Here is a 26,579-nt window from a genome sequence, read left to right as displayed (position 1 = left end):
AGGCAGCCAAGGAATGACTGTGCTAGGTGTGGGCAGGAGCCACATTGGCAGTGGTAGCTGGGGTCAGTGAACACAGTGGGCAGCTGCCCCCTCCCAGCAGTAGTGGAGGTGATGGGGGTCCCTGGGAGCCATGCCACACTGCACAGTGCAGTGGCCATGCAGTGAGTCTATGGCCTGGCAGGAATTGCAGGAGGTGCTACTGAGAAGACATGGGCTAGTGTGTATGATCATGGAATCTCCTTGCTAACATCACCACCTGCTCTCCTTGATAAGTGAGAGATTGAGTCAGGGGCAAAGGAAAAGAGGTCAACATGAAGCTGAAGCAGTGAGTCATGATGTCAGCAATTATCCTTCTCATCTTCATCTTCACCAAAGGTTTTCTGATTGATAGTTTAGATACATTAGCTGCCAAGTGAAAGGACCAGAGTACTTTTCATTGAATGATGGCTGGCTTGTGGGTAGAGCTGTGTGGCTCAACCTGGATCATACCCTATGGTCTCTCTGTGAGATTGCAGCCCAATAGGTGGTTCCCCAGGAAGTGCACCCCAAAGAGACACCAGAACTGGGGGCAATCATGCATGCCATGGCCGCTAAGAAAATCATTAAAACTGATGTGGTTTATAAAAGGACACAACTGAAAATCTTACTGATACTCAAAGGAGGTCAGAAAACTGTCTTCAAACCTAAGCAGTATAGCCAAGACTATGTGGTAGAAGGGGAACCATATGCCAGTTAAGACAGACACAATGCAGAGGTAGCAGCCTTCATTTGGATAGGATTCTGGGCTTCTGCTGAGCCCCCTTGGTGGTTGGCAGATTTGCTAATCTGCAGATAGAGATCAAGTCTATTGTCATAGAGCAGCTGTTGAGCACATTCTTAACTGTAGGAAACAATATTTGCTTCTATGGGAAGTGCTATTACTGCCAAGATATAGAGCCAGCTTGTGCCAGTGTAGACACAATGGAGGGATCTGTCACACTCTGGTTTCCAGATATGTGGCCTCTGCAGAAACACTGACACCAATGGGGTAGAACTCACAGACGGAGCAAATTGTCTAGGTGGGAGTATGATGAGAACTACTGCAGTGCTGTGAAGAAAATGTCTCCTTATGACTCTAGCCCATGCCTCCTGGACATCATCGACATAGCCATGTTTGATTACCTGATTGGCATTGCTGATCATCATCAACACAAGATCTTTCAAGATAATGAAGGAGATAGTATGCTCATCCTTCCTGATATTTCCCAAAGATTTGGCACCCATCACTAGACAAGAGAAACATTCTTGCCCCTCTCTGTCAGTGTTATATCATTCAAGTTTCTACTTGAAACAGAGTAAACTACCTAAAGAACAGTGTGCTGAAGTCTGCCTTAAAATCTGCCATGGCCCATGACCCCATCACTCCAGTGCTCTCTGGGCCTCATCTGGACCCCATGGACCCACAGCTCCTGAGCATCCTGGCCACTGCAAAGCAGTGCAGTGACCAGTTTGGGGTGGATTCTGTGTTGGTGGAAGATGGGATGCCTCTCTCCCACTTGTAATTTTCAACACAGAATATGTGAAGCTTCTTTTAGAAAGACAGAAAAACACCACAATCAATTCTAAATGGTAACAGATGGATTGGAAATGGCCAGCTGCAAGTTGTGGTGATAGGGGACAGGATGGCCTTGGATGTCCTTGGTGTTTTCTGTAGCAGAAACTAAAGCAAAGACTACAAGTTTCAGACCACAGAGATGTTCCTGCTGAATCACTTTCTGACTTCCTTGGCATCATCTGCCCATTCTAGCAATGGGCATCATGGTTAGTGTTAATTTCTCATGCCAAAGGACAAGCAGAGAAATGCCATTGGATAGGTTAATGCTGGCATTCTTTCTGGAGTGTGTGTTTTGAGTTAAACCTTACAGTCCTTTCTCCACATGTGTGGATTTCCTGAAAACACTTTACAGTCTCTTGTGTCATTTTTTACCATGGCTAGTCAAGTTGGAAAGCTTACTGCCTCCTAGGGAGTGGTGGCAAATAAAACCTTGCATTCTATTGAGCCAAAAGAGCACTCTGTGTTGCAGTGGGCATGTTTTAGGATAGCACTGGAGAGGAGGGCAAAAGCAGAGAAGGCATTTGGGCTTTTAAGCAGTTGGCTAGTGGTGCTTCTGATGAGGAGGAAAGAAAAGAAAGGGCACACTTGATCTACAGAACCAGGGAGATAGTTGAATTGTATACTGAGACCATTAGTGAAAACAGATTCCCTGAATTTGGGTTCTTCAGGTATGTAAAAATCAAAGATGTCTTTGTATGTAAGTAAAATCTGCATTCTCACAGTTGTGTCCAAATTAGCCAAATAATTATCTCTAAAGAAAATATTGTACATCCCAAGCATGATTCTCTTATGGAGACTTTTTTTTCCTTTTGCCCAAAGCAAGCAAATCCTTTGTTAATTAACAAAGCAAGCTGAAATAATACCTTGAGCAAGAGTCAGGTTGCCTGTGTTCTCTGCCTTCTTCATTTCTCTACTGAACTGAATTTCCACTTCTGCCTTTAAGGCACTTGTGCCTAGTGGAGACACAATGGAGGGGTCAGTGAAGTTACTGCTTCCAAGAGATTGACAACCCTGTCTGGTCCTTTCTTGTGAGAAAAGCCAGGTCACTCCTACAGATGATAGTGGACGTTCTGCTGGTGGCTTACGATTTGGGCCATCAAAAGACTGGAAACAAAGATTTTAATCCTTCTGGGCCTTGAAATTAAGGAGGTTACCATGAGGTGCCTTCAGATTTTGATTTAATCAAACCCTGATCTCATTATTCAGTCTCTGATGGAGTTCTGAACCCATGATGTAGTCCTCTCCTTCCACCTCTTAGTACATTCAGATTTTAGGCTGCTAAATCACAAGCTCATTTTTGTGTTCTGTCAAAGTGATTTGACATGTAAGCAGTGACAATGAAATACAGGCCAGAAAGCAACATGCCTGGTGCACCCACTCACCTGTGCTCAGAGTCATGTGTTTCTGTCCTGCATCTTGTCTGGGTGCTGTTTGAGTTTTGTACTTCTGTCCAACAGAGACTAATATTTAAATAATGTGGTTGAACAAATTTTATTTCAGCCATTGGAGATCAATTTTATGCAACCACACTTTAAATAAAAAAAGCAACTTTAGGATATATGCCCTAATTTTCTCCTATTGGAAGATAACTGAGTAACTTGCAATGACTTTAAAATAGCATAAAATTGGGTGTACTTTTGTACTTTGCATATTTGTTTTAAGATGGGCATGGGCTGAGTTTTAAAAGGGGTATTGAATTTAAGAAGACAGATATTAGCACAAAACTGAGGGAATATTAACAAAAGGAGGCATTGATTTCCATTTTCAGGTCATTTGCTATGTGCTTCAAGGGACATGCACAATTCAGCTTGAGAATACTTTGGGTAGTGCTTATCCTACAGCTTCTGGTAGACAGCTAGAGCAAGACAGTAGGAAAGATGTCAGCTCTGTTCTTGGTAAATTGTTAGTTTTGGACTAAATTGTGAATTAGTGTCTTTTCAAAATCATGATGCCACACAGTGTGCCACACCGGAATAAGTCAAAACTTCCCAAACTGGTAACTTCATTTATAACATTGAAGGAAGAAGATTCTGCTAAAGAAAAAAAAAAAAAAACAGGTGGGAAAGCTACTTTGAAAAATGCCTCACTCTTTCTTCAAAATATTGCCAAAAATATATCATTTGTCTCCCTAATAATTTCAAATTCATGATATTAAAAAATGTTCAGATCCATTAAGTTAAAGCTAGAATTCTGCTAGTAGAATGGCATGACATGACACTGAGAATACAGATTTATGTCCTGAGTCAGGATTGGATTCACCTGGAAAAGTTTGTTAAGGTGAGTCTTGGAGAAAGGAACCATAAGTTTATAGCCCTAAATTTCACAAACAGTACTGTTAGAAAAATGGGGTAGCTATCTTTTTAAAGTTTTATAACACTGTCCTCCTTATGTTTTATTTATTAGGATCTAGCACTATTATAATCAAAACCAGCCATTGGAAGGATATTTGGCATTTCATCAACACTGAGTTGAGTGTACCTAGCTAATATCTAATATGTGGATGTGGATACATTTTAGTATTACAAAACAAGGAAAATCAGAGCTGACTGCCAATTCCTCCTACCCTTCTCATACTTTTAAAAAATGTTTATTTGAAAGTTTGAGTGGGGAAGTGGGTGAAGTTGTTTCATTCTAAAAGTGTTCCTTAATATGAGGCTGGTTGTGGATTTTAGGAGGGACTTAAATAAATTTCTGTAAAGAACAGATTAATGGACAGGATCTGCTTGCTCAGAGTATTGTTCAGTAACGTATTAATGAAACATTTCTCTTCATTAATAAACCCTGTTTTCACTCAGGGAAAAAAAAAAAGGCAGTGAGTTGAAATTCTTAAAGTGCTGAATTAAAACAACTGCCAGTCAAGAATGTTTACATGGTGAGACTTTCTTTCAACAATGAGGGAGAGATTAAGACATTACCAGATTAAAAAAAAAAAAAAAGCTAAGGGAGTTCATCACCACAAGACCCGCCCTACAAGCAATATTAAAGGGAGTTCTTCAGACAAAATGAAAAGGACACTAGACAATGATTCAAAGAAAGAAATAAAGGCCTCTGGTAAAGGTAATCATTTGGATAATTATAAATGCCAGTATTATTGTATTGCATTGTTTGGTATGTAACTCCATTTCTTACTTCCTGCAGGTGCTAAAATGCAAATGCATAAAAGTATTGATAATCAGTGGTTTGGGACATATGATGTACAAAGACATCAGTGATAACAATTACAAAACAGATGGGATTAGAGGGATATGGAAAATGTATATTTGCATGATATTAAAATCAAAGTGTATCAAACCAAATATGATTGCTAAATATTTAGTATATTAAATTTTAGCCACCAAGTAACCACAAGGAAAATAGAATAAACAAAAATTGAGATAGGAAAGAAAAGGCACTCATTATGGTACAACAGAAAAAATAAAATAAATATGAAATTAGGAATTAACAGAGTAATTAAAGATACAAAATGTATAAGACTTACAAAAGATAAATGGCAAAATGGCAGAAGAAATTCCTGTATTATCATCAGTGACCTTAAACATAAACAGATTGTGCTATCCAGTCAAAGGCAGAGATTGGCTAAAAAAAAAAAAAAATAATAATAATAAAAGAAAGTATGTCCCAGTGATATGCTATCTGCAAGAGAATCACCTTAAATTCAAAGACACAAATCGGTTGAAGTGAAAGTTCGGGAAACAATATCATGAAAGTGGTAACCTAAAGAGAGCTTTGGAGCCTAAATTAATATCAGATAAAATAGACTTCATGTCAAAAATAATTTCAGGGGGAAAAATGACATTATATTCCGATAAAGAGGTCAATTCAATGAGAAGATGTAACAATCATGTATCAATTATAGATATGTATGCACCTAACAGCAGAGCCCCAAATTATATGAAGCAAATTGTGACAGATTGGAAGAGAGAAATAGATGGTGCTACATTAAAGTAGAATATTAAAGTATGTCAATTTCATAATGGACAGAAAATCTAGTCAGAAGATCAATAAGGAAATACAAGACTTGAATGATAATCCAGACCCACTAGAATAACAGATATGAATAGAAAACTTCACCAAACAACAACAGATTACACATTCTTAGGTGTACATGGATCATTCTCCATGATCAACCATTTCTTAGGTCACAAAACAAGTCTCAATAAACTAAAAAAGTATTGAAATCATACAATGTATCTTCTCTGATGACCATGGAATGAAGCTAGAAATCAGTATTAGAGGGATCATTGGAGAACCTTAAAAATGTGAAAATTAAATAACATACTCTTAAACAAACAGTGGGTTAAAGGAGAAATCAGGAAATATCTTGAGGAAAGTGAAAATGATAACACAACATACAAAAATGTAAGAGATGCTGTAAAGACAGTACTGAGATGGAAATTTCTAGCCTAAATGTTGGCATTAAAATAGAAGAAAGATTTTAAAGCAGAGACTGTTCCAGTTTGCTACAGCTGCTGTTATGCAAAATGCCAGAAATGGATTGGCTTTTTTAAAGGGGGTTTATTTGGTTACAAATTTACAGTTCTAAGACCATAAAAGTGTCCAAATTAGGGCACAAAGAAGAGGATACATTCACTGAACAGCCAAGGGTGTCTGGAACACCTCTGCTAGCTGGGAAGAAACATGGCGGGGGGTCTGCTGGTCCTTTCCTACTGGGTTGCATTTTTTTCAGCTTCTGATTCCAGTGGCTTTTTCACTAAGAATCTGGGCATCCTCTGTTAGCTTCTCTGGGTCAAACTCCGGTTCCATCTCTTACCTTAACTTCTCCAAAAGTCTTTCTGCCTGCAACTCTAAGCATCTCTAAGCATCAGCAAGTGTCAAGGCCTAGAGTTCTCTTAAGTAATCCAGTGATTTAATCAACACCTACCCTGAATGGGGGGGGGGAGTCAAATCTACATGGAAGCATTCAATGAAGAGGTCACACCATAATAAAAAAGATTAGTATGTCTGCCCCCATAATATTTCATTAAAGAATATGGCCTTTGGGGAGACATAATATATCCAAACTGGCACAGATACTTAACTTTAAAGCTGGAAAACTAGAAAAGAACAAACTAAGCCCAAAATGAGCAGAAGGAAATAATAACAAACATTAGAGAGAAGGTAAATAAAAAAGAAATCAAAGAACAACAGAGTAAACAAAACCAAAAGTTGGTTATTTGAGGAGACCAATAAAATTGACAGATATTTGCCCAGACTGACAAAGAAAAAGAGAGGACAAAAATAACAAAAAACAGAAATTAATCAGGATAACATAACTACCAAGTAGGTGAAATAAAAAGGAATTCAAGAGGGTACTATGAACAATTTTACATCAATAAATTAGATAACCCAGATGAAATAGACAAATTTTTAGAAACACACAAAGTATATACATTGACTCAAGAAGAAATAAAAGATCTTAAGAAACCTGTAACTAGTAAAGAGATTGAATCAGTTATCAAAAAACTCCCAGGAAAGGAAAGCACTGGACCAGATGACTTCACAGAGATATTTTACCAACCATTCCAACAAACCTTAACTCAAATTCTGTTCAAACTCTTCCAAAACATTGAAGAGGAGGGAGCACTCCCAAACTCATGTAATAAGACCAAGATAACCCTCATACCAGATTCAGATAAAGATGTCACAAGAGAAAAACTTAAAGGGAAATATCTCTTATGAATATAGATGCAAAAATCTTGAACAAAATAAAAACAATCTAATTCAACAGCATATTCAAAGAATTATGCACCATGATCAAGTTAGATTTATTCCTGGTATGCAAGGGTGGTTCAACATTAGAAAATCAGTTAATGTAATATACCACATTAACAGAATGAAGGGAAAAAAACACAATTTTCTCAATTGATGTAGAGAAGCATTTAATAAAATCCAGCACCGTTTCTTGATGAAAACACTTTGAACACTAGGAATAGAATGAAACTTCCTGAACATAATAAAGGAAATACATGAAAAACGTACAGTTAACATCCTACTTATTGGTGAAAGACTGAAAACTTTACCTGTTTGCCCAGGAACAAGAGAAGGATGCCCACTGTCACCACTATTATTCAACATTGCACTGAAAGTTCTAGTCATAGAAATTAGGCAAGAAAAAGATGTTGAAGTCATCCAAATGGAAAAAGGACAAGTGCAACTTTTTCTATTTACAGATGACATAAAAAAAATCCTGGAAAAAAACAACAAAGATCCAAGAGCTAATAATTGAATTCAGCAAAAGGTGAGGTATAAGATTCCAACACCCCAAAATTAGTAATGTTTCTATACATAAGTAATTGACAAACAGAAGAAGAAATCAAGAAAAAAATTCTGTTTGCAATAGCAACTAAATAAATCAAATATATAGGAGTAAATGTAAGGAAACATATAAAGGACATATACACAGAAAACTACAAACATTGCTAAAAGAAATCAAAGAAGGCCTAAACAAATGGAAGGAATTTCTATGCTCATGGATTGGAACACTAAATATGGTTAAGATGTCAGTCTTATACTAAGTGATTTATAGGTTCAACACAATCCAATCAAAATTCTAACAACCTTCTTTGAAGAAATGAAAAGCCAATCATCAAATTTATATGGAAGCTTAAATGACCCAGAATAGACAAACCCAGTTTAAAAAAGAAAAATGAATAGGAGGACTCACATATCCTAATCTTAAAACTTATTACAAAGTCACAGTAATCAAATCAGGGTACTAGCATCAGGACTAACATATATACCAATGGAACAGAATTGAGAACTCAGAAGTCAACCCTTACACTTTTCACAAGGGGGCAAAAATCACTTAATTGGTAAAGAAAAGTTTCTTCAACAAATGGTGTTGGATTTCCATTTGCAAAAGAAAGGAGGCAGACACTTACCTCACAACTTATGCAAAAATCAACTTAAAATTGATCACAGACCTACTATAAGAGCCAGAACTATCAAACCCCTGGGAAAAAAATCTAAGGAAGTATCTTTAGGACTTTGTGTTAGGCAATGGTTTCCTAGACTTTTCACCCAAAACACAAGCAACAAGAAAAACTAGTTCAATGCACTTCATCAAAATTGAAAACTTTGTGACATAAAGAAATTTATCATGAAAGTATAATAACAACCTACACAAAGGGAGAAAATATTTGGAAACCACATATTGAATGAAGATGAAAAATCCAGAATATATTTAAAAAATCCTTTAAGTCAACAACAAAAAGACAGACAAACCAATTTAAAAATTGGCAAAAGACTTGAATAGAGAGGTCTCCAAAGAAGATATACAAATAGTCAAAAGTGAACAAAAAGATGCTGAACAGCATTAACCATCAGGGAAATGCAAATCAAAACCACAATGAGACAATATTTTATGCCCAGCTGAATGGCTGCTATGAATCAAAAAAAAAAAAAGAAAAATTCAAGTGTTGGAGGGAATGTGGAGAAATAGGAACACTCATGCATTGCTGATGGGAATGTAAAATGGAGCTGTCACTGTGGAAGACAGTTTAGCAGCTCATCAGGAAGCTAAACAGAGACTTACCATGTGATACAGCATTCCCGCTAATAGGTATATACCCAAAGGATTGAAATCAGGGACTACAACAGATATTTTCACACTGATGTTCATAGTGGCATTATTCACAATTGCCAAAGATAGAAGCAACTGAATTATCCAGCAACTGATGAATGTGTATACAAAATATGATTCATACATACAATGGAATATTACTCAGCTGTAAAAAGGAATGAATTTCTGATACATGCAGCAGCATGGATGAACCTTGAAGACAATGTGTTGAGAGAAATAAACCAGACACAAAAGTACAAGTATGTTATGATCTCAGTGATATGAAATAATTAGCATAAGCAAAACAATACAGTCAAAATCTAGAATATAGCTTACCAGGGGATGGGGTGGGACTAGGGGATATGAAGTTAAGGATTAAAATGTAAAAATTTCCCATTTGGAGTAAAGGAAATGTTTTGGTAACAGATGGTGATGATAGTAACACAATATTGTGAATGTAATTGACAGCACTGAAATGTATATTTGTATGTGGCCTAAAGGGGAAATATTAGGATGCAAATATGGTAATAAAATAAAAATTTCAAAACTCCAAGAAACCACACTACAAAAAAGTGAACAATAAATTAAACCATAGACTGTAATTAATAGTGCAATTATACAAATGTGCTTTCAGTTGTAACAAATTCGCCACATCAGTGCAAAGTGTTAATAATAGGGTGGTATATGGGAATCCTGTATTTTATGTACGATAGTTTTGTAAGTCCACAAACTCTCTAATAAAAAAAAAAGAACATATAGAAGAATACATGCATCAATGGAGAAAGGGAAAACCTTCTTATACAGTAAGACATAACAGGCAAAGACCTAAAAGAATAGATTAACAAATATTTAAACATGATTTAAAACGTATTTTAAAAATCTTATAAACATGGAAGGAAAACTACAGAATAATTAAAAATCTTTGCTACATGTCTAAAAATCATATAATTTTTCAGATTATGTTTGTTTCTTAGAAACAAAAATAATAAATTTTTATATCAAGATGTTACACATATTTTCAAACCAGAATCAAATATTTTATCATGATTGATTTTCCAATGGCATAAAATTTTTGCTTTTCTTTTTGTTCCTTTATGCCTGAATTTTCAGCAAAATAATTTCTTCCATCTCTCTGTATGTATATATACATTGGATATAGATACAGATAACAGGTATAGATATATACATATGTATACATACATATATATACTTATTTTTCCAAAATGCCACAGCATATCTATTCCCATTGTCTTATTTTCCCAAGGTTTTCTTTTCTGAGACCTCCCTGCACCTGGTCCATTTGGGGCTGTGCTATCTAGAGCTGATGCAGAGCTTGCATTGAGTGATGTAACCTTTTCCACTCTCTTCAGTAGATCCCTCAATTCCTTTGTCTCCTAGGAAAACAGTCTTCTTCTTTCTAAGTTTTTCTGTTTCCACCTCTTATTTGGCAGAAGTATGTTTTCAAAAGTTTCCTTGAAAAGGGGTGCATTTTTAATTTTGGAGAATATTGCAAAGCCCACATTGCTCATCACTGTCTATTTACCCATATTCTTTCTAGCAGTAAGTTTTGCTACTGGGATAAGTAAAGTATCTTCTTGGTTTTTGCATTGCATTTACTAAATCATAAGTTTATTTGTCAACTGTATTTATTTTATTGAAATATCCTTTAGAATCTTTCATCTTTTTAAAATTTGGTAAAGTATCTTGTAAAACTTTTATGTGTCAGGAAAATAAAACAAATAAGTCCTTATACTATTATATTTATGGCAGATTTATTTCATTATGCGTCTTTCAACATTTGGTTCGTTTAAATTCTATTATACCATACCATAAAACTTATAAAACTATGAATATAAATTTATCAGTTTTTTCCTTATCACTTCTGAGTTACTTATCCTCTTAAAAGGACTTTCAACTTCTATTTCTTCTTCTTCTTCCTTTTTTCCTTTCTTTTTTTTTTTTGATATGGTCCTCTGCTGTCTTCCCATTTGTAATTTTTTGTATTTATCTCTACTCAGAGTTGACATCAGATATTATGCAAAATATAATGATGAAATACATTGTTGCTCTCTAATCCCTGACCTTGGATTTACCTTGCACCTTCCATAAAATCTATTTTTAGCAAAATATTAAAAAGTCATGATTTTAAATTTTAATAGTTTATCTATTCCACAAAATTTTATATCTAAATACAGTCCTTTATATAACCTACATCATGCTTCTTAGAACACACAAACACACATGTATCAATAATCCTTTTCTCTCAAATGATACTTTTCAACCTGCTAAAATACTCACTCCTAAAGACTAAGCTAAATCATTATTCATCATTTCCTTCCTCCACCAAGCAAGCATATTCATAGGATTGCCCCTCTCTAGGTATTCATATCTTCTAAGACTCATCCCCATTACACTTGGAGAATAGGTGTTGGTAAACTGAATTATAGTCTGCAATATTTCCACTTTAAATTCTAACTGTATCTTTCTTGTAACTTTATGTCCTGTGCATAGTGTAAACTTTTTCAAATAGCAAGTAATTTCTAAAAGTTGTCTGTTGAAGTTATGAAATAATGTATTTAGAGCGGAACTTAAAGTGGATTCAAAAATGTATGGATGACTGGACATCAAACCTATATTATTAAATATACTTCTCAAAAGATTCAAGTATTCATAGATTTGGTGGATTGAACTGTGTAGCCCAGTTTAGATATGTTCTTGGTCTTGGTGTGAATTCTGGTGGGTGTGGACCCCTTGTAGATAAGACAACTTCAAAGTATGGTTACAATTATCCAATGACCCAACTGAATCAGGAGTAGCTTTAAACTGTATTACTGGAGCCCTTTACAAGCAGAGTGAAAGTCTGACAGATATAAGCCACCAGAAGCAGCCAAAAGTTAACAGAACCAAAAGAAAATAGAAAATGTCAGCATATGCACTACCATGTGACAGAAAAGCCAAAGAACAAGGATAGTCAGCAGCCAACCCCAGAATGCCAGAATCTCCTGGGAGATACCATCACCTTGCTAAAACCTCAATTTTGGACCTCCTTCACCTCAAAACTGTAAGCCAATAAATGTCAATAAATCCCCATTTGTAAGCCAAGCCAAACCATTGTGTAGTATGGTGTTTTTTGTTTGTTTGTTTGTTTGTTTTTTATATTTTTTAGCAGTTAGGAAATTGAAACAACTTGCCAAATAGGTATCTTCACTGGCAAGATGTGTCTAATCATTACCCACAAACTGCACGTCAAATAAAAATCTTTCCACAGCAACTCCTCCGTTTTGGTTTCTTGTTTTTACTAGAATCGTTGTAATTCTCTGGCTACACAAATTGGAAACCAAAGCACTTACTATGTCTTTTACCTTATTTCTCACCTCTTATTTCTCATCAAAGAATTCTTGTTCTATGCTTTCCATTTACAAACCAACATTATTTACTCACTGACATTTTCATCAAATCTTGCTTTTCTGATATATATTTCTTTAACACATGACAGTATTTTTTGTTCTCTTGTCTACCATTCAAATTCTATTTAGATGGCAGAACAGTTATATTAAAGAACAAATATGGTTAACTTACAAACCTGATTTGAAAATTTGAGTAGACATCATTTTATAGAGATTAAAACACTGCCTAAAATACAGAAATTGATGCTCTCCAAAGCACGCTATTTGAAATAACTTTCTTTTTCTTCACTGCCCCTGTATCAACATCTACTCCATAAACACCGAGTTAGTGTCTACTAATGAAACCATTATTTTTCTCATGCTGTTCTATTCACTTTGAGTATCCTCCTTCTGTCAACTTTGCTTCTAGTCTCCCTGCCAGAAATTATCAGATTGTGCCATGCCCAAAAACAACATCGAACAAAGTTCAGTGCATATAAACGTCCTTTCGTAGCTCTAGAAATTAAATTTTAATTTATCCTTTGATTGACTGCCATTTTATATCTGTACCCAGCAGCACAAAAACGCCTGCAGACCAGTGTGTGATAGAGCTGCTGTCATGGTGACCGAGAAGTGGGTTTTGGCTCTTCTGCTTCTGCAGCTGTGCTGTGTTGGATGTGGATTGTGTGGGAAGGTCCTGGTGTGGCCCTGTGACATGAGCCATTGGCTCAACATGAAGATCATTCTGGAGGAACTCATGGCAAGGGGTCATGAGGTGACGGTGCTGGTTCCTTCATACAATAACATCATTGACCACAACAAGCCTTCCACACCAAACTTCAAGGTGGTTTATGTGCCAAATGATGGAGAAAGAGCTAAGAATTTACTAAAAGAATTTTTGGATGAAGCTGTTACTGACATGCCAAAATTGTCAGACTGGCAAGCAGCAATAAAACTACAAGAGTTTCTCCTTCGGTCAACTGGAGAGCTGAAATTTGTGTGTGAGAATGTTGTGTACAATCAGACACTCATGAATAATCTCAAGGAAACTAACTACAATGTAATGATTATAGATCCTGTGATACCCTGTGGAGAGCTTGTAGCTGAGTTGCTTGCAATCCCCTTTGTGCACACATTAAGGTTTTCTGTAGGTGGCATTTTGGAGAAATACTGTGGAAAACTTCCATCTCCACCTTCCTATGTGCCTGTTCCCATGGCTGTACTACAAGACAAGATGACCTTTCTGGAAAGGTTGAAAAATCTGGTGTTTTCCCTTTTTTTTGACTTCTTGTTCCAGCAACTTAATGTTCAGATTTGGGATCAGTTTTACAGTGAAGCATTAGGTAAGAGACTCTGCTTTTCTTTCTAAACTAGCAACCAAAGTGTAAGAAAAGTCCACAGTGATGAAAGAAAGTCCATTTTAAAATTCTGTCTATCCTGTAAAACTCTTCAAGTGATACCAATGATATGATCATTAATAACTAATTGCAGGTGTGGAGGCAAAAAGGTTTTCCTATACCTACTCTTTCTTCAGAGTCTTCTGAACTTTTCTGTGTTACCTTGCTTATACTTAACAGATGCCTTTGATACAAAACAAAATGTAAAACACACAAATATATTAATCTAATGAAGAGATTTTGTTTGTTACACATAAGTAAACATAAGTATATGAATTTTCATATAGGTTGTAGATACACTATTATACCTTTTTTGGTAATATGAGTTATAATGCTTGTTCTGTGAGATAACCTCTTTGCCTGCATACAGTAATAAACTGAAATATGATCTACATTAAAAATGTAATTTTTAATTTTCTACATTTTTTACTTTGCTTGAACATTCCTTAACAACTTTTGAGATTGTTTGAGAATCACTAAGTTTCACTCTTTATTTTAAACAATTTCTCTTGTAAAACTATACCTGTCCTTCTTACCCATTTCATAAATTTTAGATGGAATTTCAGAAAATCTTATGTCAACTATTTCATCATGGCTGGTCATACTGAAGAGTTTCATGGATGCACTATATTTCTTGGGAGAGTGTTAACAGAGCCCTCAAAAGTTAAATAGAGACTATTAAAAGACTTTGCATCCGGAAGTCGTAAAAGAGAGTTGATTTTTCTCTTCAGCGATTTATTAATTCTACCTACTTTAAGTTGGTTGCCACTTCTACTGAAAGGTGTTTGGCTTTGTAATTTTTATGCACCCAGCTGTTATCTGAATTCATCTAAGGTAGGTTTTTATTCTGTCATCTTTTAGAATTACCTAGGGATATGAACTAACAAAGGAAGGATTATAATAGAGACTACAAATATTACCTAATTTAACTCAGTGACCTTCAAATGATAAGTTGTTTCATGGAACTAATATCAAAGGAATCCACATCCAAAATTCTTAGCTTTAGGCATGACTGACTTTATACTGCATTGATATCACAGTAAATAATTTACAATCACTAAACACTACCTGTTTTTCAGGATTATGTTAGGCACAATAGGTTTGAGTTAAATATTACAAGGATCTTGACTTCAAGTCTGTGTTCAGAGACAAATGGAAGAGATAAATTTCTATAAATACCACTGTGAATTCTTTGGGATATGAGGTTATGAAGAAAGCCCTCTCAGAGGGCAAAAGTTGAAGGCAAGAGGAAACAGAAACATTTTTACTGGGGAAGAATAGGGAAAATCATTTTCCATTAAGCAAGAGAGTGTACTGACAGTAACTCCCATCCTTGTGCTACCTATTATAACAAAGATTTGCAATATCATTCCCCTGGTGAAAAGAAGTGGATAGCTCTAACTTTCCTCAGTTTTGCATCTTACTGGCATAAAGCTACTTATGGACCCTGCCTTTTCACCTTAGTCCCCCATTCTTTATTATATGTTTAATGTATATGTTTCTATTTCTACTTCCCTAATCTTCATTTTCTTCTACCTATTCCTATATTCTTAACCAGACTGAGAGAAAATGTCATTCTGTCTATAAAATCTTTTGAAGTTTATTATTAATATCTGTGAAATCTAAGAGAATATTTATTTCACAGTGTGTGAACAATTCTGGATTACATCAGAACATAAAACAACAAATATTGAAAACAAATAGTAAAAATTCCTGTTTTGCAACATCTTTGGACCACAGGCATCAGATTTTGCATTATACAGGGCATTTTCATACTGATGTCTGCCTCTTGTCATGTTTTGGGGCTTCTCTCCACTTTTTTAAAAAAAAATTAATTTTTTTTAGAGACACTGTTGGTATACAGAAAAATCCTGTAAAATATATCCACCTATTATTGATACTTTGCAATTGATGAAAGAATATTAAAATATTACTATTAACTATAGCCTACTGTTTACATTAGATTTATTTTTTCATATATCACACTATCTTCTTATATTCTCATATTTCATAAATTTCTTATGATTTATGAAAGAATATTCTTCTACTGTACTTCACTAACCTAAGTCCATCATCCACAATAAGGTTCACTGTTATACAGGCTCATGTTTTATCTTTTGACTTTCATTCTAATAACATTCTAATAACAATTCTAAGGACCCAAAATTTCCTCTTTCAACCACATTTACTTACTTAATTCAATGCTGTTAAATACTCTCACAATAATGATCTACGATCACCACCATCCCCTTCCAAAGCCTTACAATCAGCCAAAATGAAACTTATGTACAAATTAAGCATCAACTCCTGATTCACTACCCTCAGTCTCTTCCTTGATAATCTGTTGTCTAGATCCTAACTCTATGAGTTTGCTGATCATAATTAGTTCATATTAGTGAGATTATACAATAGTTGTTCTTTTGTGTCTGGCTTATTTCACTCAAAATAATGGCCTCAAAGTTCATCACTGTTGTTGCCTACATCAAGACTTCATTCTTTTTAGAGCTGAATAATATTCTATTGCATGTATATACTGCATTTAGTTTATCCATTCCTCAGCTGATGGACACTTGAGTTCTTTCCATCTTTTGACATTTGTGAATAATGCTACTATGAACATTGGTGTTCAAAAGTCTCTTTGAGTCCCTGCTTTCAGTTCTTCTAGTTATATATTTAGTAAGTGGGTTGCCAGATTATATGGCAATTCTATACTTAGCTTCCTGAGGAACTGTCAAAAACTGTCTTACACAGCTGCTGCACTGTTTTACATTCCCACCAGCAATGAATGAGAGTTTATATTTCTTCACATACACTCCAACACTGGTAATTTTCTGTTTTTCAATAGTGGCCATTCTAGTAGGTGTGAAATGATATCTCATTGTGGTTTTCATATGCATTTCCCTAATAGTGATGTTGAGCGTCTTTTCATGTACTTTTTAGTCACTTGTATTTCCACTTTGTAGAAACGTTTATTCAAGTCTTTGGCCATGTTTTTAAATTATGTTTTTTGTCTTTTTATTGTCTAGTTTTAGGATTTTTTTTTATATATTCTAGATATTAAACCTTTATCAAATATGTATTTATAGTCCAAATATTTCTCCCACTGAGTAGGTTTTCTTTTTATTTTTGTGTAAAAGCCCTCTACAGCAAAAAAGTTTTTATTTAGTAGGTTCCATTCATCTATTTTTTCATTTGCTGCTTGTGCTTATGTGTGAAGTCTAAGAAACCATTGGCTAACACTAGATCCTAAAGATGCTTCCCTACATTTTGTTCTAGGAGTTTTATACTCTAGGCTCCTATATTCAGGTCTTTGATCCATTTTGAGTGAATGCGTATATGAAGTAAGACTGGAATCATCTTTCATTTTTTTGTGTATGGATATCCAGCTCTCCCAGCGCCGTTTGTTGAAGAGACAATTCTTTCCCAATTGAAGGGAATTGGCAGCCTTAAAAAAAATCAATTGGCCACAGGTATGAAGGTCAATGTCTGAGCTCTCAATTCAGTTCCAGTGGTTGAGATATATCCTGGTGCCAATACAATGCTGTTTTGACCACTGTAGCTTTGTAATATGCTTTAGAGTCAGGAAGTATGAGCCCTCCAACTTCATTCTTCTTTCTAAAGATGTTTTTGGAAATTCAGGGCCCCTCACCATTCCAAATAAATTTTACAGTTGGCTGTTCCATTTTTGCAAAGTAGGCTGCTGGAAATTTTATTACGAGTTTGTTGAATCTGTAGATCAATTTGGGCAGAATTGACCTTTTAACAATATTTAATCTTCCAATCCATGAGCATGGAATGTCCTTCTATTTATTTAGGTCTTCTTTGATTTACCCAGGTATTGTAGTTTTCTGTGTATAGATCCTTTATACCCTTTACTAAATTTATTCCTAGATATTTGATTCTTATAGTTGTTATTGTAAATGGAAATTTTCTATTTCCTCCTCGATTGCTTATTGCTAGTGTATATAAAAACTACTGATTGCTTTTAAAATTTTTAACCAGTTTTGTTTGGAGTTATTTTCACACACCGTACAATCAATTCAAAGTATACAAACAAAGACTTTCAGTATAATTACAGAGTTGTATATTCAACAACACAATCAATTTTAGAATATTTTCATTATTCCAAAAAGAAAAACCACATATCTCTTATAGCCCCTTTTTGTTCACACTTATCAATGGTGTAGTAACTTTGTCAAAACTGATGAAAGAATATTAAAATATTACTGTTAATTCTAGTCCCTAATTTGCATTAACTGTATTTTTCCTACTTATAACCCTATTCTTGACACCTTATAATGGTGATGTAGATTTGTTCTAGTTAATGAAAGAACATTCTTATATTCATACTATTAACCACAGTCATCATCCACAATAAGGTCCATTGTGTTATACAGTCCCATGTTTTATCCTGTAGCTTTACTTCTAGTATCTACATGGGTCTAAACTGACCATTTTAAACACAATCACATAATTAAATCTATTAATTACACTCACCAAAATGTGCTGCCATCACATATACCCATTTCCAAATTTTATATTCAACCTAATTAAAAACTCTATGTACATAAATAATCAGCTGCCCATATAGACACTCATTCTATCTGCTGGTAACCTATGTTCTAGAGTTTAACTCTTTGACTTTGCTTATTAAACTAGTTCATAACATTGTGAATGTACAATATTGGTTCCTTTGTTTCTGGCTTATTTCACTCAATGTAATGTCCTGAAGGCTTAGCCCTGTTGTTAGTTGCATCAGGACTTCATTCATTTTTACAGTTGAATAACTTTCTATTGTATATATACCACACTTTGGTTATCCATTCATCAGTTGATGGACACTTGAGTAGTTTCCATCTTTTGGCAATTGTGAATAATGTCACTATGAACACTGGTGTTCAAATATCTGTTTGAGTCCCTGCTTTCAGTTCTTCTGGGTATATACCTATTAGCAGGATTGCCAGATCACATTGCAATCCTACACTTAGCTTCCTGAGGAACTGCCAAAATGTCTTCTACAGCTGCTGTGCCATTTTGCATTCCCAGCAGCAATGAATGAGGGTTCCTATTTCTCCAAATCCTCTCCAACTCTTGTAGTTTTCTGGTTTTTAAACAGTGGCTTTCTAGCAGGTATGAAATGATAATCTCATTGTGGTTTTGATTCACATTTCCCTAAAAGCTAATGAAGACAAGCATCTTTTAAAGTGTTTTTTAGCCGTTTGTATTTTTTTTCTCTTTGGAAAAAATGTCTAGTCATGTCTGTTGCCCATTTTTAATTGTGTTTTTTGTCTTTTTTATTGTTGAGTTGCAGGATTTCTTCATACAGTGTAGATATTAAACCTTATCAGATATATGGATTCCAAATACTTTCTCCCATTGTGGAGTGGGCCAGTTCATTTTCTTGACTTTTGAAGCACAAAAGTATTTAATGTTGATGAGGACCTATTTATCTCTTTTGTTTTTGTTGTTGCTTTTGCTTTGGGTGTGAAGTCTAAGGAACCATTGTCCACCAGAAGATCTTTTTGAATATACTGAAATGTCCCAGTTCAGTGGTCTTGGCAGCATTGTCAAAAATCAATTAGCATAAGGAGGAGGTGCAAGATGGCAGCATAGAGAGGTGTGTAATTTAGTTAGTCCCCTGGAGCAATTAATAAACAACCAGAAACAACTAGTAAACAATCTGGAACAACTTCTGGGGGATAACCACAACTGTCCACACATCATACACTAACCTGGATTGGATTGAGTAGCTGAGATTGCAGCATAAAAACTGTAAGTAAAATCTGTAGAACCATGTGGGAGCCCCTTCCCCCCATATGAGGCTAAACTGAAAGACCTCACTGTGAGAGAAAGAAGCATTCCCAGAGTGAGCAAATACAGCAATAATCCAGCTCTAACTGGGGTTTTAATTAACAAAGGTGGACTGCTGAAAAGCTACACACATAGACAAACAAGCAACAAGCAGCAAAGTACTCTGAAGTCACTCCCAGTAGAGAGGAGGTGTGGCTGATGGAAAAAAATAAATAAAAACAAATACAGAGGCTTTTAGAGAAGACTGAAAGTGGAGAGCCAAAAAATGCCTGTGCACCAGGAAAGGGAGCCCAGAAGACCAGGTGCTCACTCTGACTGATGGGTGAAGCTTGGGGCAGTGGGCTGGCTCTGAAGGGGGGGCTTTCTTCCCCATTTTCCCTCTCCACTGAGTGGCTCAATGGAGAAAGGCCCAGCCATTTTCAGTTTGCAGTGCTCTGACCCAGACAGGGTGGAGATAGAATCAGAGACAATAAGGAGTAATTCAAAAGCAGAAGATAATTCTCTAGGGGGTATATTTTCCTAATATCAATAGATATATTTCCTAGTATCAATAGAGTTACAGTTGTGATATTGTCTCACTTTAATGAAACAATCAATTAAAGATTTTCAAGTAAATATGCTAAATCCATTCAAAAACCAAGTCAAAGAGTTCAGGGAAGATATGGCAAAAGAGACAAAGGATATAAAGAAAACAAAGTGTGAACATAAGGTAGAAATCAGAAGTTTGAAAAAACAACTGATAGATTCTACGGAAATGAGAGGCCCAACACAAAAGATGGAAAAACACAGTGGAGACATACAATAGCAGATTTCAAGAGGCATAAGAAAGCATTCAGGAACTGGAGAAAAAGACACTTGAAATCCTATACACAAAAGAACAGATAGGGAAAAGAATGGAAAAATATGAGCAATGTCTCAGGGAATTTAATGACACAGAGAAGCACAAATGTACATGTCATGGGTGTCCCAGAATGAGAAAAAGAAGGGAAAAAGGGCAGAAGCAATAATAGAGGAAATAATCAATGAAAACTTCCCATCTCTTATGAAAGACATAAAATTACAGAACCAAGAAGTGCAGCATACCCCAAACAGACTAGATGTGAATATACCTACACCAAGGCACTTAACAATCAGATTATCAAATATAAAAGACAAAGAAGAATCCCAAAAGCAGCAAGAGAAAAGCAATCCATCACATCCAAGGGAAGCTTGATAAGACTATGAGTGGATTTCTCAGTAGAAACTATGGAGGCAAGAAGGAAGTGGTGTAATATATTTATGGTACTGAAAGAGAAAAACTGCCAACCAAGAATCCTATATCTGGCAAAACTATCCTTCAAATATGAGGGAAAGTTTAAAATATTCTCTGACAGATGAGAGAGTTTTTGACAAGATACCTGCTCTACAGGAAATAGTAAATGGAGCACTACAGACAGATAGGAAAAGGCAGGAGCGTGAGGTTTGGAACACAATTTTGGGTGATGGTAGCACAACAATGTATGTACACTGAACAAAGATGACTGTGAGTATGGTTGAAAGAGGAAGGTAAGGAGCATGTGGGACACCAGAAGAAAAAACAAAAGATAAATAATGGGATGGTATAACTCAGTGAAACCTAGAGTGCTCAACAACTGTGATAAAATTTACAAATATGTTTTTACATGACGGAGAACAAAGAATGTCAACCTTGCAAGGTGTTAAAAATGAGGTGGTATTGGGGAAAAATACAATGAATGCAAACTAGAGACTACAATTAACAGAAACATATACTTCCTTTAATGTAACAAAGGCAATATACCAAAGTTAAATGCCTATAAGAGGGGGACATAAGGGATGGGTATGGAAGTCTTGACACTGGTAATATTGTCTGACTGTTTTATCATACTTGAGTTTAAGTCTATCTTTCCTTTTGTTGATTTCTACCTGCCATGTTTTTTCTTTCTTTTTCTTTTGTCTCTCTACCTTCTTTGACTCTTCCTCCTTCTTTGTGGAAGAAATGGAGTTGTCCTTATATATATCATGGTGATGGTGGTGAATACATACATATGTGATTATACAGGGAAACATAGTTTACTTAGGACATAAAGTATGGTGGGTGAACAAAACTGTCTTAAAAATAGGGCTGATGAAGAAATCTTGAGGGAACAATATTCAGTGAAACAAGTCAGTCACAAAAGGACAAATAATGTATGGTCTCAATGATATGGACTAATTATAATAAGTAACTCACAGATATCAAATATGAGTTACCAGGGTATAGAATGAGGCTAAAGAATGGGGAATGGTTGCTTATTATGAGTAGAATGTTTAACTAGGTTGAACTTAAGGGTCTGGAAATGGACAGAGGTGATGGTAGCATGTTATTGTGAGAATAATGATGAGTGCTGAATGGTTTGTGAATGTGGTGCAAAGGGGAAGCTTAGAGTCATATATGTCACTAGAAGGAAAGTTGGAGGTTAAAATATGGGAATGTATAAAACAGTGAATCCTGTGATGGACAATGTCTGTGATGAACGGTACAAATATTAGAAATATCTTTCATGAACTAGAACAAATGTATGACACTATAACTAGAAGTTAATAATAGAGGAGTCTATAGGGAATATATACCTATTGCAAACTATGTGCTACAGTTAGTATTATTTTAACATTCTTCATCAACAGTCACAAATGTACTATACCAATACTATGAATCAATACTAGAGGAGGGTTAGGGGTATGGGAGGATGTGAGTTTTCTTTTTTGTTTTATTTGTTTGTTTTAGAATATGAAAATATTCTAAAAATTGAAAAAAATTAATTGTGGTGATGGATGCACAGCTGTGTGATGGTACCATGGACAATTGTGCACTGTGGATGACTGTATGGTATGTGAACAATCTCAATAACATTTAATTTAAAAAATTGCAAGAAAATCAACTACTGTAAATTTTAAGGTCTATTTCCAAACTCTCACTTTGGTTCTATTGGTCAGTATAGCTATCATTATGTCAGTACCCTGCTGTTTTTGTTTGTTTATTTTTCAGTTTTTCTTAATTTAATGAAATAGAGCATAATAAGAAAGCAATTGCTAGCACAGTTCACTGGTAATATTTTCTGATGGCTTTCCTAATTCAGCCAGCAGAACAGAAGGAAATATTTTAATGAAGGAAAGAAACATAAAACAGAAGAAACAGTCATACAGCTATCCCTTAATTCGGTGTTTTAAATGATTGACAAAATTCATCTTCTTGTCTCTCTCTTTTTTTTTTTTTTTTTGACATTTATAGCCATCCTCTCTTTATATCCATTTTATCAGTATATTATATCAACTCCCTATATCCTGCTTAAAATACTGGCACAAGCCTCCTAAGTGGCCTCCTTGGCTCCAGTCTTCACCTATTTTACCTTTTATCTTTTTTAATGAAATTCAGTTTTATTGAGATATATTCACATGCCATACAATCATCTATGGCGTACAATCAACTGTTCACAGTACCAGCATATGCATTCATTACCACAATCTATTTTTTCCACCTTCCTTACACCAGAAAGAATCAGAATCATAATAAGAAATAAAAGTAAAAAAGAACACCCAAATCCTCTGTCCCATCCCACCCTACTCTTCATTCAGTCTTTGTCTCCATTCTTCTACTCATCCATCCATACACTGGATAAAGGGATTGCAATCCACATGGTTTTCACAATCACACTCTCACCCCTTGTAAGCTACACTGTCATACAATCATCCTTAAGAGTCAAGGCTACTGGGTTGGAGTTTGATAATTTCAGGTATTTACTTCTAGCTATTCTAATACATTAAAACATAAAAAGTGTTATTGATATAGTGTGTAAGAGTGTCCATCAGAGTGAACTCTCAACTCCATTTGAAATCTCTCAGCCACTGAAGCTTTATTTTGTTTCATTTCTCATCCCCCTTTTGGTCAAGAAGATGTTCTCAATCCCATGATGCCTGGCCCAGATTCATCCCCTGGGGACACATCTTTTGTTGCCGGGGAGATTTATGCCCCTGGAAGTCAGGTCCCACATAGTGGAGGAGGGCAGTGAGCTAGAGAGAGAGGGCCACATCTGAGCAACAAAGAAGAACTCAGGGGGAGGCACTTAGGCACAATTACAATCAGGTTTAGCCTCTCCCCTGCAGCAACAAGCTTCATAAGGGCAAGCCATAAGACACAGGGCTCAGCATAGAAAGCTGTCACTCCTGAATGTTGTGAGAATATCAGCAACAATCCAGGTGAGGAAGTCCAACACTTCTGCATTTTCCCCCAGCTCCTCAGGGGGGCCCTGCATATATATTTTTATTCTCTGCCCAAATTACTTTGAGGAAGTGTTGCTATTTCACTCTAACCTATACAAACCTACCATATCTCATTTCCTATTCAAAGTTCAATGTAATTGTGGTGTTTGAACAAACTGGCTGTAGATGTTATATTGTTTAGAAAGTATAGATCCTAAACCAAATAAACAGCTCTTCCCTTGGACTCACATGGAAGTTGAAGTTGTAACACACAGTCAGTTTCAACCTTTACCCTTTGGCCTGATTTGCCTTAGTCTTAACCAGATCTGCTTCATGCATATCTCTAATTGAAGTCTGGGCTCTTTTCCAGGTTATTTTTTTTTTTTTAACCATTGCTGTATGCATTAATACTGACTTCATATCTGCCAGGCTCTAGCTCTGAGTTTCAGGTGTCACTTAAACACCCAATCTTCCAGACACCAATCAAGTTATTAAAAAAGGGATCAGCATCACAGACTTTGCAGATAGCCATTACAATTCAGGAATGGATTTGGCTGCTATAATTGCTTACAATCTAGTGATCATCACAATAATCATTTCCCTGTTAGGCTGTGCTCTAAGATTCAATTCTGAGTTTATACATTGTAGTTAGTCCACATTGGTGAGGCATTATAGTGTTTGCCTTGGTTTCTGGCATACTTCACTCAATATGCTGTCTACAGGATCCATTCACCTCATTGTGTGTCTCACAGCTTCACTCCTCATGGTTGCTTAGTATTCCATTGTATGCATACACCACAGTTCACCGTTCTGTTCCTCAGTAGGTGTACCCTTAGCCACCTTCACCCATTACATATCTTGAATACTGCCTCCATAAACACCAGTGTGCAAATGTCCACTCATGTCTCTGTTCTCAGTTCTCCCAAGTATGTACAACATAATGAGGTTACAGGAACCCCATGGCCCACACATACTCAGCTTCTTGCGGAACCACCACACACTGACCTCAAGAAAGGCGACACCATTCTGCCTCCTCATAAACAGTAGATAGGTACATGACTCTCTCCATGTTTTCTCCAGCACCTTTACCCATATTCATATTTTTCCTACAATTTTATACAGCTATATTCATGTACCATACAATTATCCACAGTGTATAGGCAGTTCGTGGTATCATCATATAGTTGTATATTTATCACCACAGTCAGCATTTGAACATATTGATCACTATGAAAAAGTTTTTTTTTTTTTTGGTGAATAATAAAAAAGATAATAAAAAGGAAAATAAAATGTCACACAATAAAATATGATAGTAAGGACAGAAAACAACCCCACTGCCAAGAATCCCATATCCCTCCCTGATATCCCACTCTCATACACATTTAGTTTTGGTATATTCCCTTTGTTACATTTAATGGAAGCATATTACAAAGTTACTGTTGACCATAGACTCCTCTTTGCTTTGATTATGTTTTTTTCCCGAATACCATCCCTTTTTCAACAATCTGCATAGTTGATATTCATTCATTCTCCCATATGTAAAAACATTTTTATATTTGTACATTTAACAGTCATTGGCCACTCCAGTTTTGCAAAGTCATACAGACCCAGTCTTTATCAGTTATCTTTATCTCTGATGTCATACATCCCCCATCCCACCTCTTTCACCTTTACTCACAGACATCTTTGTTCATTGTACTTACAATATTGTGCTACCATCACACAGTACTATGCCATCTATTTCTGGAGCTATGCAATCAATCCTGCTGAACATTCTGTAATCCTTCAGCATCAAATGCCTGATCTCTACCCTCTTTCTATCTCCTGGTAGCCCATGTTATCAGCTTTTAACTCTCAAAGTTTGCTCATTGTTAGTTCATATTAGTGAGACCATACAGTATTTGTCCTTTTGCTTCTGGCTAACTTCACTCAACATAATGTCCTCAAGTTTCATCCACATTATATGTTCAATGTCTTTGTTCTATCTTACAGCTGCATAATATTCCATCATGTGTATATATCACAGTTTATCCACTCATCCATTGATGGACATTTGGGCTGCTTCCATCTCTTGGCAATCATAAAAAGTGCTGCAATAAACATCAGTTTACAAATGTTCATTTGTGCCTTAACTTTCCATTTCTTTGAGTATATACCTAGCCATGGAATAGTTGGGTCATATGGTAAATCTATAATTCGCTTCCTGAGGAACCTCCACACTGTCTTCCAGATTGGTTGCACCATTCTTCATGCCCACCAACAATGAATAAGTGTGGCATTTTCTCCACATCCTCTCCAGCACTTGAAACTTTCTGTTTTTTGGATAATGGCCATTCTGGTAGGTGTGAGATAATATCACACTGTGGTTTTGAGTTGCATTTCCATAATAGCCAGTGAAGTTGAACATTTTATTCATATGGTTTTGAGCCATTTGCATTTTCTCTTCAGAAAAGTGTCTGTCCATGTCTTTTGCCCTTTTTTTAAATTGGGTTGTTATTGACTTGCAAGATTGCTTTATATATCTGGGATAATAATCCCTTATCTGATATGTGATTTCCAAATATTGTCTCCCATTGTATAGGCTGGATTTTTAC

The 26,579-nt window shown here is 35.7% G+C and overlaps 2 pseudogenes; both read left to right on the top strand.

Moving 5' to 3' along the window:
• Positions 1 to 311: 311 nt before the first annotated feature.
• LOC119528650 lies at positions 312 to 1,541 on the top strand (annotated as a pseudogene).
• Positions 1,542 to 13,139: 11,598 nt separating this feature from the next.
• The window catches only part of LOC119529484, a 74,238-nt pseudogene continuing 60,798 nt past the window's right edge, over positions 13,140 to 26,579 (top strand).

This window comes from Choloepus didactylus, chromosome 3 (genome assembly GCF_015220235.1).
Source record: "Choloepus didactylus isolate mChoDid1 chromosome 3, mChoDid1.pri, whole genome shotgun sequence".
NCBI lineage: Eukaryota > Metazoa > Chordata > Mammalia > Pilosa > Megalonychidae > Choloepus > Choloepus didactylus.
Note: the sequence above shows the minus strand (reverse complement) of the source record. Positions and strands in the feature narration are given on the sequence as shown.